The following is a 12,359-nucleotide window of genomic DNA, read 5'->3' as shown; positions in this document are numbered from 1 at the left end:
AGCTGAGCAAGTCTTCCACACTGGAGGAACTAAATGCATCCATATCAAAGTGAGTAGAAAAGGCTTAGGCACACTCTTACCATAAGTGGTGCCTACACACTGCACGGTGCCATACAATCGGGAGAGAATCTCTGAATACCAGCTTTTCTTTGAGAGAAGACTTTGGAGGCCACATCTACAACCCCAACTTCTAAGACTCCCATCTGAGGGACAAGCCCTCAAAACACCTAGCTCTGAAAGCCAACGGGATTTGTGTCCACAAGCCCTACAAGGCTATAGCAAACAAAGGCAGTTACTATTGAGCACAGGTACACTCAACTCCAGCTGTCACATCAAAATCAGCACAGAGGGAGCAGGAAAGGAGTACCTACTAGTCTTTTCCTGAATGGGGTCTATTTTGCTACTTTAAAAATTGCTTCCCAGAGGAGGAAGTTCAAGATGGTAGTATAGAAAGATCCTGTTCTGACATCCTTCCACTGACACAATAAGTCCACAACTACCTATGGAAGAATGTCCTCTGAAGGGGTCTGAGAAACTGGATGAACAGAACCTCCACAGCAAGGGACAGCACTGAGGTAGAAGAGGCAGACAGATGGTCTCACCAAGGTCGGGGGGGGAGGGGACACACCCCAGGCTTGGAGTTCCATGGTTAGGAAGAATCTCAAAGGTACAGAACTTTTCCTTGAGGAACAAAAAATTCAAGCTCCACCTTATGCACCTTAGCCCTTAGGTCTCATACAGGAGGGATGAGACCCCAAAACACATGGCTTTGAAAATGAATGGGGAATATGTCCAGGAAAACTACAGAACTGTAGGGAAAGGAAAAGCCACTTTTAAAGGGCCTGTGCACACACTCAACCCAGAAACCAGGGCAGAAACACTAGATCAAAGAGTACGTAGACCATAGGTAGAGGAGAGTCACTAACCTTCAAATGGCTGCCAGAGACACAAGAGGGAGCAGGACCTAACACCAGGGACTGAGATATTGACAGCAATCATCTTTGCTATCTAATTCTGCCATCCTGATCCCAGTGCTGGTGGTCACCATTTAGGAGTCCTTTCCCTAGACTGTTAATGCCAGGAAGCATGCCCTGCTGAGAGCCCCACACACCCAAGCACCTCGGCTGGGCCTCAGAGTCAACAGGTTGACAGCTCCCTCCACCAAAGTTCCAAAAGTAGCTACAGTTGGGGGCCATCCCCACCCAAAAATGTGCCACAACAGATGCAATCAGGCATGACAGCCACCTGGGCCTGGGATTACCCCGCCCCACCAGTGATTCTGAAGTAGTTGCAGCCCCACAACAGGAGAGTACATGCAGCACACACAGGAAACACCCCTACATTGTCTGGCTCTAGTAGCCAGGGGATATTGTGCTTCTGGGTCCCACAGGACATCTACACTAGGTGACTCCTTCAAGGGGGAGACTAGCTGAACTACCTAATAAACAGAAACAGAGATTCAGGCAAAATGAGGAAATAAGAAAATATCCCAAATGAAAGAACAAGATAGAACCTCAGAAAAGAACTAAATGAGACAGAGATCAGCAATCTACCTGATAAAGACTTCAAAGTAAGGGTCATTAAGCTACTTCCTGTATTTAGAAGAATGAACACAGTAAAAATTTCAACAAAGAGAAAAAAGAGTACCAATCATGGGAATGCAAACCAAACTGGTGCAGCAACTCTGGAAAAACAGTCTGGAGTTTCCTCAAAAAGTTAAAAATAGAACTACCCTGTGATCTAGCAATTGCACCACTAGGTATTTATTCAAATGATACAAAAATACTAATTTGCAGGGATACACCCTAGTATTTAGAGCAACATTATCTACAATAGCCAAATTATGGAAAGAACACAAATGTCCATCAACTAATGGATAAAGAAGATGTAGTGTGTTGCGGGGGTGGGGTATTTGTATATATGTGGGGGATATGTGTGTGTATATATATATATATATATATATATACTTGTGTATATATATATATATATATATAGTATATATACTTGTGTATATATATATATATATATATATATATATATATATATATATGGTGTGTGTGGATACACACACACACACACACAGGAATATTACCAAACCATAAAAGATGAAATACTGACATTTGCAATGTTGTGGATGGAGCTAAAGAATATTATGCTAAATGAAATATGTCAGAGAAAGACAAATACCATATGCTTTCACTCATATGGGGAATTTAAGAAGCAAAACAAACTTCTCAAAAAAAAAACAGACCCAAGTAGATAAAATCACAAATGAAAATGGAATTATTACAACCAATCCCTCAGAAATACAAACAATTATCAGGGAATACTATGAAAAATTATATGCCAACAAAATGGGACAACCTGGAAGAAATGGAAAAATTCCTAAACTCCCACATGCTTCCAAAACTCAAACAGGAAGAAATAGAAAATTTGAACAGACCCATAACTAACTAGTGAAGAACTTGAATCAGTTATCAAAAATTTCCCAACAAATAAGAGTCCTAGACCAGGTGGCTTCCCTGGGGAATTCTACCAGACAGTTAAAGCAGAGGTAATACCTACCCTCTCAAGCTGTTCCAAAAAATAGAAAGGGAAGGAAAACTTCCAGACTCATTCTATGAAGCCAGCATGACTTTGATTCCCAAACCAGACGGAGACCCAGCAAAAAAACGGAACTACAGACCAATATCCCTGATGAATATGGATGCAAAAATTCTCAACAAGATACTAGCAAATCAAATTCAACAGAATATAAAAAGAATTATTCACCATGATCAAGTGGGATTCATTCCTGGGCTGCTGGGCTGGTTCAACATTCGCAAATCAATGTGATACATCACATTAATAAAAGAAAAGATACCATATGTTTTCACTCATATGTGGATCCTGAGAAACTCAACAGAAGACCAGGGGGGAGGGAAAGGGGGGGAAAAAAACAAAGCTACAGAGAGGGGGGGAGGCAAATCATAAGAGACAAATACTGAGAACAAACTGAGGGTTGATGGGGGGTGGGGGAGAGAGGAAAGTGGGTGATGGGCATTGAAGAGGGCACCTGTTGGGATGCACACTGGGTGTTGTATGGAAACCAATTTGACAATAAATTACATTAGAAAAAAGAACCATATGATCCTGTCAACTGATGCAGAAAAAGCATTTGACAAAATACAGCATCCTTTCTTAATAAAAACCCTTGAGAAAGTCGGGATAGAAGGAACATACTTAAACATCATAAAAGCCATTTATGAAAAGCCCATAGCTAATATCATCCTCAATGGGGAAAAACTGAGAGCTTTCCCCCTGAGATCAGGAACATGACATGGAGTCCACTCTCACCGTTGTTGTTTAATATAGTGTTGGAAATCCTGGCATCAGCAATCAGACAACAAAAGGAAACCAAAGGCATCAAAATTGGCAAGGATGAAGTCAAGCTTTCATTTTTTGCAGACGACATGATACTCTACATGGAAAACCCGGCAGTCTCCACCAAAAGTCTGCTGGAACTGATAACATGAATTCAGCAAAGTCGCAGGATACAAAACTAATATACAGAATTCGGTTGCATTCTTATACACCAATAATGAAGCAACAGGAAGAGAAATAAAGAAACTGATCCCATTCACACACAATTGCACCAAGAATCATAAAATACCTAAGAATAAACCTAACCAAAGATGCAAAAGATCTGTATGCTGAAAACTATAGAAAGCTTATAAAGGAAATTGAAGAAGATACAAAGAAATGGAAAAACATTCCATGCTCATGGATTGGAAGAATAAATATTGTTAAAATGTCAATACTACCCGAAGCTATCTACACATTCAATGCAATCCCAATCAAAATTGCACCAGCATTCTTCTCGAAGCTAGAACAAGCAATCCTAAAATTTGTATGGAACCACAAAAGACCCCAAGTAGTCAAAGTAATTTTGAAGAAGACCAAAGCGGGAGGCATCACAATCCCAGACTTTATCCTCTACTACAAAGCTGTAATCACCAAGACAGTATGGTATTGGCACAAAACCAGACACATAGAACAATGGAATAGAATAGAGAACCCAGACTTGGACCCACAAAAATATGGCCAACTAATCTTTGACAAAGCAGGAAAGAATATCCAGTGGCAAAAAGACAGTCTCTTTAACAAATGGTGCTGGGAGAACTGGACAGCAACATGCAGAAGAATGAAACTAGACCAGTTTCTTACACCATTCACAAAGATAAAATCAAAATGGATGAAGGACCTGAATGTGAGACAGGAACCCATCAAAGCCCTAGAGGAGAAAGCAGGAAAAAATGTCTTTGACCTCAGCTGCAGCAATTTATTACTTGACACATCTCCAAAGGCAAGAGAATTAAAAGCAAAAATGAACTATTGGGACCTCATCAAGATAAGAAGCTTCTGCACTGCAAAGGAAACAATCAACAAAACTAAAAGGCAACCGATGGAATGGAAAAAGATATTTGCAAATGACATATTGCACAAAGGGCTATTACCCAAAATCTATAAAGAACTCACCAAAATACACCTGAAAAACAATCCAGTAAATTTGGGCAGAAGATAAGAATAGACACTTGTCTAAAGAAGACACCCAGGTGGCCAACAGACACATGAAAAGATGATCAACGTTACTCCTCATCAGGGGAATACAAATCAAAACCACACTGAGATAACACCTCACGCCAGTCAGAGTGACTAAAATGAACAAATCAGGAGACCACAGATGCTGGCGAGGATGTGGAGAAATGGGAACCCTCTTGCACTGTTGGTGGGAATGCACACTGGTGCAACCACTCTGGAAAACAGAGTGGAGGCTCCTCAAAAAATTGAAAATAGAACTACCTTATGACCTAGCAATAGCACTGCTAGGAATTTACCCAAAGATACAGGAATGCTGATGCATAGGGGCAATTGTACCCCAATGTTTATAGTAGCACTTTCAACAATAGCCAAATTATGGGAAGAGCCTAAATGTCTATCAACTGATGAATGGATAAAAAAAATGTGGTTCATATGTACAATGGAATACTACTTGGCAATGAGAAAGAATGAAATCTGGCCATTTGTAACGTACATGGATGGAGCTGGAGGGTATTATGCTAGGTGAAATAAGTCAGGCAGAGAAAGACAGATACCATATGTTCTCACTCATATGTGGATCCTGAGAAGCTTAACAGAAGATCATGGGGGAGGGGAATGGGGAAAAAAAGTTACAGAGAGGGTGGGAGGCAAACCATAAGAGACTCTTAAATACTGAGAACTGAGGGTTGATGGGGGAGAGGGGAAAGTGGGTGATGGGCATTGAAGAGGGCACCTGTTGGGATGAACACTGGGTGTTGTATGGAAACCAATTTGACAATAAATTATATTTAGTATATATTAAAAAAAAAAGTAACATGGGGATGGGGAGAGGAAAACCACAAAACAGACTCTTGATTATAGAGAATAAATCGATGGTTACCAGAGGGAGAGTGGGCCCGTGGGGGGGATGGGTTAAATAGATGATGGGAATTAAGGAGCACACTTGTTTTGATAAGCACAGGGTGATGTATGGAAGTGTTGAATCATTAAATTCTACACCAGAAACTATTATTACATTGTATGTTAACCAACTGGAATTTAAATGACAATTTGCAAAGAAAAAAACAATCAGCACTGAAGAATACATTAAAGAAATGAAAATAACTAGAAGGAATCAACAGTAGACTAGATGATAAAAATAGATCAGTAATCTGGAAGATAGAGTCATAGAAATAACCCAAAGTGAACAGCAAAATGAAAAGAATTTTTTTTTAATGAAGATAATTTAAAGGACCTCTGAGACAACATAAAGCATAACATGTTAGCTTTATATGGGTGCAAAAAAGAGAAGCATAATATGTATTTACAGAAATAATAGCTGAAAATTTCCCTAACCTTGGGAAGGAAGGAGATATCCAGATCCAGGAAGCACAGAGAGATCCATCAAGATAAACCCAAAGAGAATTGCACAGACACATTATAACTAATGTCAAAAATTAAAGAGATAATCTTAAAAGCAGCAAAAGGAAAGCAATTAGTTATGTATAAGGAAACTCCCACAGAACTATAAGCTGATTTTTCATCAGAAATTTTATAGGCTACAAAGGAGTGGCAAGACATATTGAAGGTGCTGAAAGGAAAAACTTACAACTAAGAATACTCTACCTGGGGGGCGCCTGGGTGGCTCAGTCGGTTGAGCGTCCGACTTCAGCTCAGGTCACGATCTCCCGGTCCGTGAGTCCGAGCCCCACGTCGGGCTCTGGGCTGATGGCTCAGAGCCTGGAGCCTGCTTCCGATTCTGTGTCTCCCTCTCTCTCTGCCCCTCCCCCGTTCATGCTCTGTCTCTCTCTGTCTCAAAATAAATAAAACCTTAAAAAAAATTTTTAAAAAGAATACTCTACCTGGAAAAGTTATCATTTGGAATTAAAGGGAGCTAGTTTACCAGGCAAGCAAAAGCTATAGGAGTTTTCGTTACCACTAAATTGGTTAAAGGGACTTTTTAGGCAGAAAGGAAAAAAATCTCACTGGTAAAGGCAAACATATGCTAAAGATAGTGGATCAACACTTAAAAAGTTAATACAAAAGTTGAAAGACAAGAGCAGTAAAATCAACTATATCTACAATAATTCATTAAGGAATACACAAAATAAAAAGATGTAATGTATGACAAATACATAAAATTGAATGTGTTAGGAAGTACTGGAACTTAAGTGACCACCAACTTAGAATAAACTTCTATATACATAGGGTAATATATATTAAACTCCTGATAACTACAAATCTACAGCCTGTAAGGGATACACAAGAAATAAAGATCATAATCCAAACATAACACTAAAGAAAGTCATCAAGGCCCAAGGGAAAAGAGAAAGAGACATGAAAGAAACTGAGAAGAATTACAAAAACAATCAGACAAAAAAAAATTTCAAGGCAACAAATACATACCAATAATTACTTTAAATGTAAATGGACTAAATGCTCCAATCAAAAGAAAAAAGTGTGGCTGAATGGATTAAAAACAAGAGTCATCTATATGGTGCCTACAGGAGACTTCTCCAGATCTGAGGACACACATAAAGGATTGAAAAGATACTCCATACAAATGGAAACTAAAAGAAAGAAATTGAGGGCATCATGGAATGAAAATGGGATCAATCCAACAAGATAAAACATTTGTAAATACTTGTGCGTCTAACAGAGGAGCATATAAATACATAACACAAATATTAACACACACACAAAGAGAAATTGACATAAATACAATAATAGTAGGGAAATTTAACACCCACTTAGAGATAGATAGATATATTTAGACAGAAAATTATTAAAGAAGCAGTGACCTTAAGTGACACATTAGACCACATGCCCTTGATAGACATATAAAGAACACTCCATCCAAATGAGCAGAATACACATTCTTCTCAAGCTCACATGGGACATTCTCCCATGTTAGGTTACAAAACAATTCTCAACAAAATTAAGATGGTTGAAATCATATTAAATATTTTTTCCAACCTCAATGGTATGAAAGTAGAAATCAATTACAGGAATAAACGTAGAAAACATACAGATGTGTGAAAGCTAAACAACATGCGACCGAACATCCAATGGGGCAAAGAAAAAAATCAGAGGAAATTTAAAAAATACTATAGGAAAAATGAAAATGAAAACACAATGTTCCAAATCTATGGGGCATGGCAAAAGCAGTTAAAAGAGTCATTTTTAGTGATACAGATCCACCTCAAGAAACAAAAAAAATATCCCAAATAAATTTCTAACCCACACCTAAAGAAGTTAGAAAAAGAAGAACAAACAAAGCCCACAGTTAATAGAAGAAATGAAATAACTAGACAGGTGGAAATAAATAAAATAGAAATAAAGAAAAACAGAAAAGATCAATAAAACTAAGAAGGAGTTCTTTGAAAAGATAAACAAAACTGATGAATCTTTGGGCAGACTCATCAAGAAAAAAAAAGGGGAGAGTGCCTAAAAACATAAAATCAGAGGGGTGCCTGTGTGGGTCAGTTGGTTAAGCATCTGACTTCAGCTCAGGTCATGAATCTCTATCTCATGTTTCAGGCTCTCTGCTCTCACTGCAGAGCCTGCTTCAGATCCTGTCTCCCTCTCTCTCTGCCCCTCCCCCACTCTATCTCAAATATAAACATTAAAAAAATCAGAAATGAGAGACATGTTACAACTGATACCACAGAAATACAAATGATCATAAGAGATTATTATGAACAATTATATGCAAACATATTGGAAAACCTAGAAGAAATGGATAAATTCCTAGAAACAGAAAATCTTCCAAGATTGAATAGCAAAGAAACATAAAATCTGAACAGAATGATTACTAGTAATGAAATTGAATCGGTGGTAATAATAAACTCTCAACAAATTCCAGACCAGATGGCTTCACAGGTAAATTCTCCCAAACACTTAAAGAAGACTTAATAACTATCCTACTCAAACTATAACAAAAAAATGGAAGAGGAAGGAATCCTTCCAAGTCATTCTTTGAGGCCAGCTCTACCCTGACGCCAAAACCTGACAAAGACATGACAAACAAGAAAACAACAGGATAATATCCCTGATGAAATCCCTGGATGCAAAATGCTCTACAAAATATTACCAAACTTAATTCAACAATACTTTAAATGGATCATATATGACAATCAACTGGGATTTATTTCAGGAATGCAAGGATGGTTCAGTATTCACAAATCAATGTGATACATTATACTAACACAATGGAGGATAAAAATCCTATGATCATTTCAATAGGGGCAGCAAAAGCATTTGACCAATTTCAGCATCTATTTATGATAAAACTCTCAACAGAGTGGGTATAGAGGGAATGTACCTCAACAGAATAAAGGCCATATATGACAAACCCACAGCTAACATCATACTCAACATTAAAAGCTGAAGGCTTTTCCTCCAAGATCAGAAACAGGACAAGAATACCCAATCTTGTCACTTTTATTTAACACAAAAATAGTAAAATCAATTATATCTACAAAAATTAGTCAAGGTATACATAAAATAAAACAATGTAAAATATGACATCATGTTCATAAAAGTGGTGAGGAAAGTAAAAATTGTGTGCTTTTAGAATGTGTTTGAACTTGGGGCGTCTGGGTGGCTCAGTCAGTTGAGCATCTGACTTCGGCTCAGGTCACGATCTCACGGTTTCTGTGTTCGAGCCCTGTGTTGGGCTCTGTGCTGATGGCTCAGAACCTGGAGCCTGCTTTGGATTCTCTCTCTCTCTGTCTCTCTGCCCCTTGTCCACTCACGCTCTGTCTCTCTCTCTCCTTTGGAAATAAATAAACATTAAAAAAATTTTTTTTTGAAAAGAAAAGAATGTGTTTGAACTTAAGCGACCATCAACTTAATATAGATGGCCAAACACATAAGATGTTATATGTGAGCCCAATGGTAATCTCAGATCAAAAACCTATGATAGATAAAAAATACATGGGAAAAAATCCAGTCATGACTCTGAAGAAAGCCATCAAACCACATGGGAAGAGAGCTGAAGAAGGAACAGAGAATAACTACAAAAACAACCAGAAAACAACGTAAAAATGGAAATAGGTACATAGTCATTATTACTTTAAATGGAAATGCCTAAGTTCTCCAATAAAAAAATGGTAACTGAATACATTAAAAAATTCATCTATCTGCTGCCTACAAGAGATTCACTTCAGACCTTAAGACACACACAGACTGAAAGTGAAGGGATGGAAAAAGATATTCCATGCAAATGGATGCCAAAAAAAAAACTGAGGTAGTAATACTTGTATCAGATAAAATAGACTTTAAAAGAAAGAGTGTGGCAAGAGACAAAGAAGGGCATTATGTAATAATAAAGGAATCAATCCAACAAGAGCATTTAATGATTGTAAATATTTTTGTACCCACTAAAGAAGCACCTAAATACATAAAGCAAATATTATCAGACATAAAGGGAGGTAATGAAAGCTCTACAATGCTAGTAGGGTATTTTAGCACCAACTTATAACAATGGGTATATCATCCAGACAGAAAATAAATAAGGAATCAATGACTTTGAATTACAATTTAGGTCAGATGGACCTAATAGATATATACAGAACATACATCCAAAAACAGCAAAATGCACATTTTTCCAAGTATACATGGACCATACTCCAGGATAGATCACGTTAGGCCACAAAACAAATCTGTATAAACTGAAGGAGACTAAAATCAGATCGAGCACCTTTTCCAATCACAATGGTATAAAACTAGAAATCAAGTATATGAAAAAAAACTGGAAAAAGCACCAACACATGGAGGCTGAATAACATTCAATTAAACAAGTGGTGGTCAATAAAGAAATCAGAAAGGAAATATAAAAATACATGGAGATTAATGAAAATGAAAGCACAACAATCCAAAACCTTTGGGACTCTGAAAGTGGTCCTAAGAGGGAAATTTAGTGATAGAGGCCTATATCAAGAAACAAGAAAAATCTCAAATAAGCAATCTAGCCTTTGATCTAAAGGAGCCAAAAAGACAAGAATAAATAAATCCCCAAATTAGTAGGAGAAAGAAAATAATAAAGTTTGAGACAAAAATAAATGACAGAGAGACTAAGTATAGAGAAGATCAATGAAACCAAGAGCTGGTTCTTTGAAAATATAAATAGAATTGATTAGCCAGGGTCATCAAGAAGAAAAGGACCCAAATACATAAAATCAGAAATGAAAGAGGAGAATTAAAACCTGACACCACATTGGGGCGCCTGGGTGGCGCAGTCGGTTAAGCGTCCGACTTCAGCCAGGTCACGATCTCGCGGTCCGTGAGTTCGAGCCCCGCGTCGGGCTCTGGGCTGATGGCTCAGAGCCTGGAGCCTGTTTCCGATTCTGTGTCTCCCTCTCTCTCTGCCCCTCCCCCGTTCATGCTCTGTCTCTCTCTGTCCCAAAAATAAATAAACGTTGAAAAAAAAAAAAATTAAAAAAAAAAAAAAACCTGACACCACAAAAATACAAAAGATTATAAGACTACCACAAAAAATTATATGCCAACAAATTGGACAACCTAGATAGAAGAAATGCATAAACTTCCAGAAACATACAATCTTTCAGTGCTGAATCGGGAAGACAGACTATTTAAACAGACCAATTACTAGTAACAAAATTGAATCAGTAATTAAAAAAAAAAGTCTTGCAACAACAAAAAAAGTCCAGGACCAGATGGATTCACAGGTGATTTGTACCAAATATTTAGAGAAGAGTTAAGACTTATTCTCCTCAAACTGTTCCAAAAATAGAAGAGGAAGGAAAATTTTTAAATTCATTCTATGAAGCCAGCATTACCCTGATAGCAAAATCAGACGAAAAAGACACCAAAAAAAAAAAAAAAAAAAAAAAAAAAAGAAAACCACAGGCCAGTATCTTTAAATGACATAGATGCACAAATTCTCAACAAAATATTAGCAAATAAAATTCAACAAGACATTACAAGGATCATTCACTACAATCAAGTGGGATTCATTCCAGGGATGCAAGGATGATTTAATATTGGAAAGTCCATCTATCTAATACATCACATTAACAAGAAGAAACATAAAAACTATTTGATCATCTCAATAGATGCTGAAAAAGCATTTGACAAAATAAAACACCCGTTTATGATAAAAACTACAACAAAGTGGGTCTGGAAGAAACGTACCTCAACACAATGAAGGCCATATATAAAAATGCTAGGCTAACAGCACACTCAGTGGTGAAAATGCAGAGTTTTTCTCTAAGATCAGGAACAAGACAGGGACATCCACTCTCACCACTTTCATTCAAAGTAGTACTGGAAGTCCTAGCTCTGACCATTAGATAAGAAAATGAAAGGAAAGACATCCAAATCAGATTGGAAGATGTAAAACTGTCAATATTTGCAGATGACATCCTCTTATATATAGAAAACCCTAAAGACCACCAAAAATATTAGATCTAATAAACAAATCAAATAGCAGGATATAGAATCAATATATAAAAATCTGTTTTATTTTTATATACTAATACGGAACTATGAGAAATAAAAATTAAGAAAGCAATGCCTCTTGTATTTGCAAGAAAAAGAACAAAATACCTAGAAATATATTTAACAAAGAGGTAAAAGATCTGTATACTGACACTGTAACATACTGGTGAAATAAATTGAAGATGAGTGTATTATGCTGAGAAATAGGGCAGAAAAGACAAATAGCATATGATTTCACTTATATGTAGATTCTAAAAAACAAAACACATGAACAAACAAAACAGAAATGGACCCAAAGATACAGGAAACAAATTGTTGGTTATCAAAGGGAGAGG

Source organism: Leopardus geoffroyi, chromosome B4 (genome assembly GCF_018350155.1).
Source record: "Leopardus geoffroyi isolate Oge1 chromosome B4, O.geoffroyi_Oge1_pat1.0, whole genome shotgun sequence".
NCBI lineage: Eukaryota > Metazoa > Chordata > Mammalia > Carnivora > Felidae > Leopardus > Leopardus geoffroyi.
The sequence above is the reverse complement of the archived record's forward strand: the minus strand, read 5'-3'. Positions refer to the sequence as shown.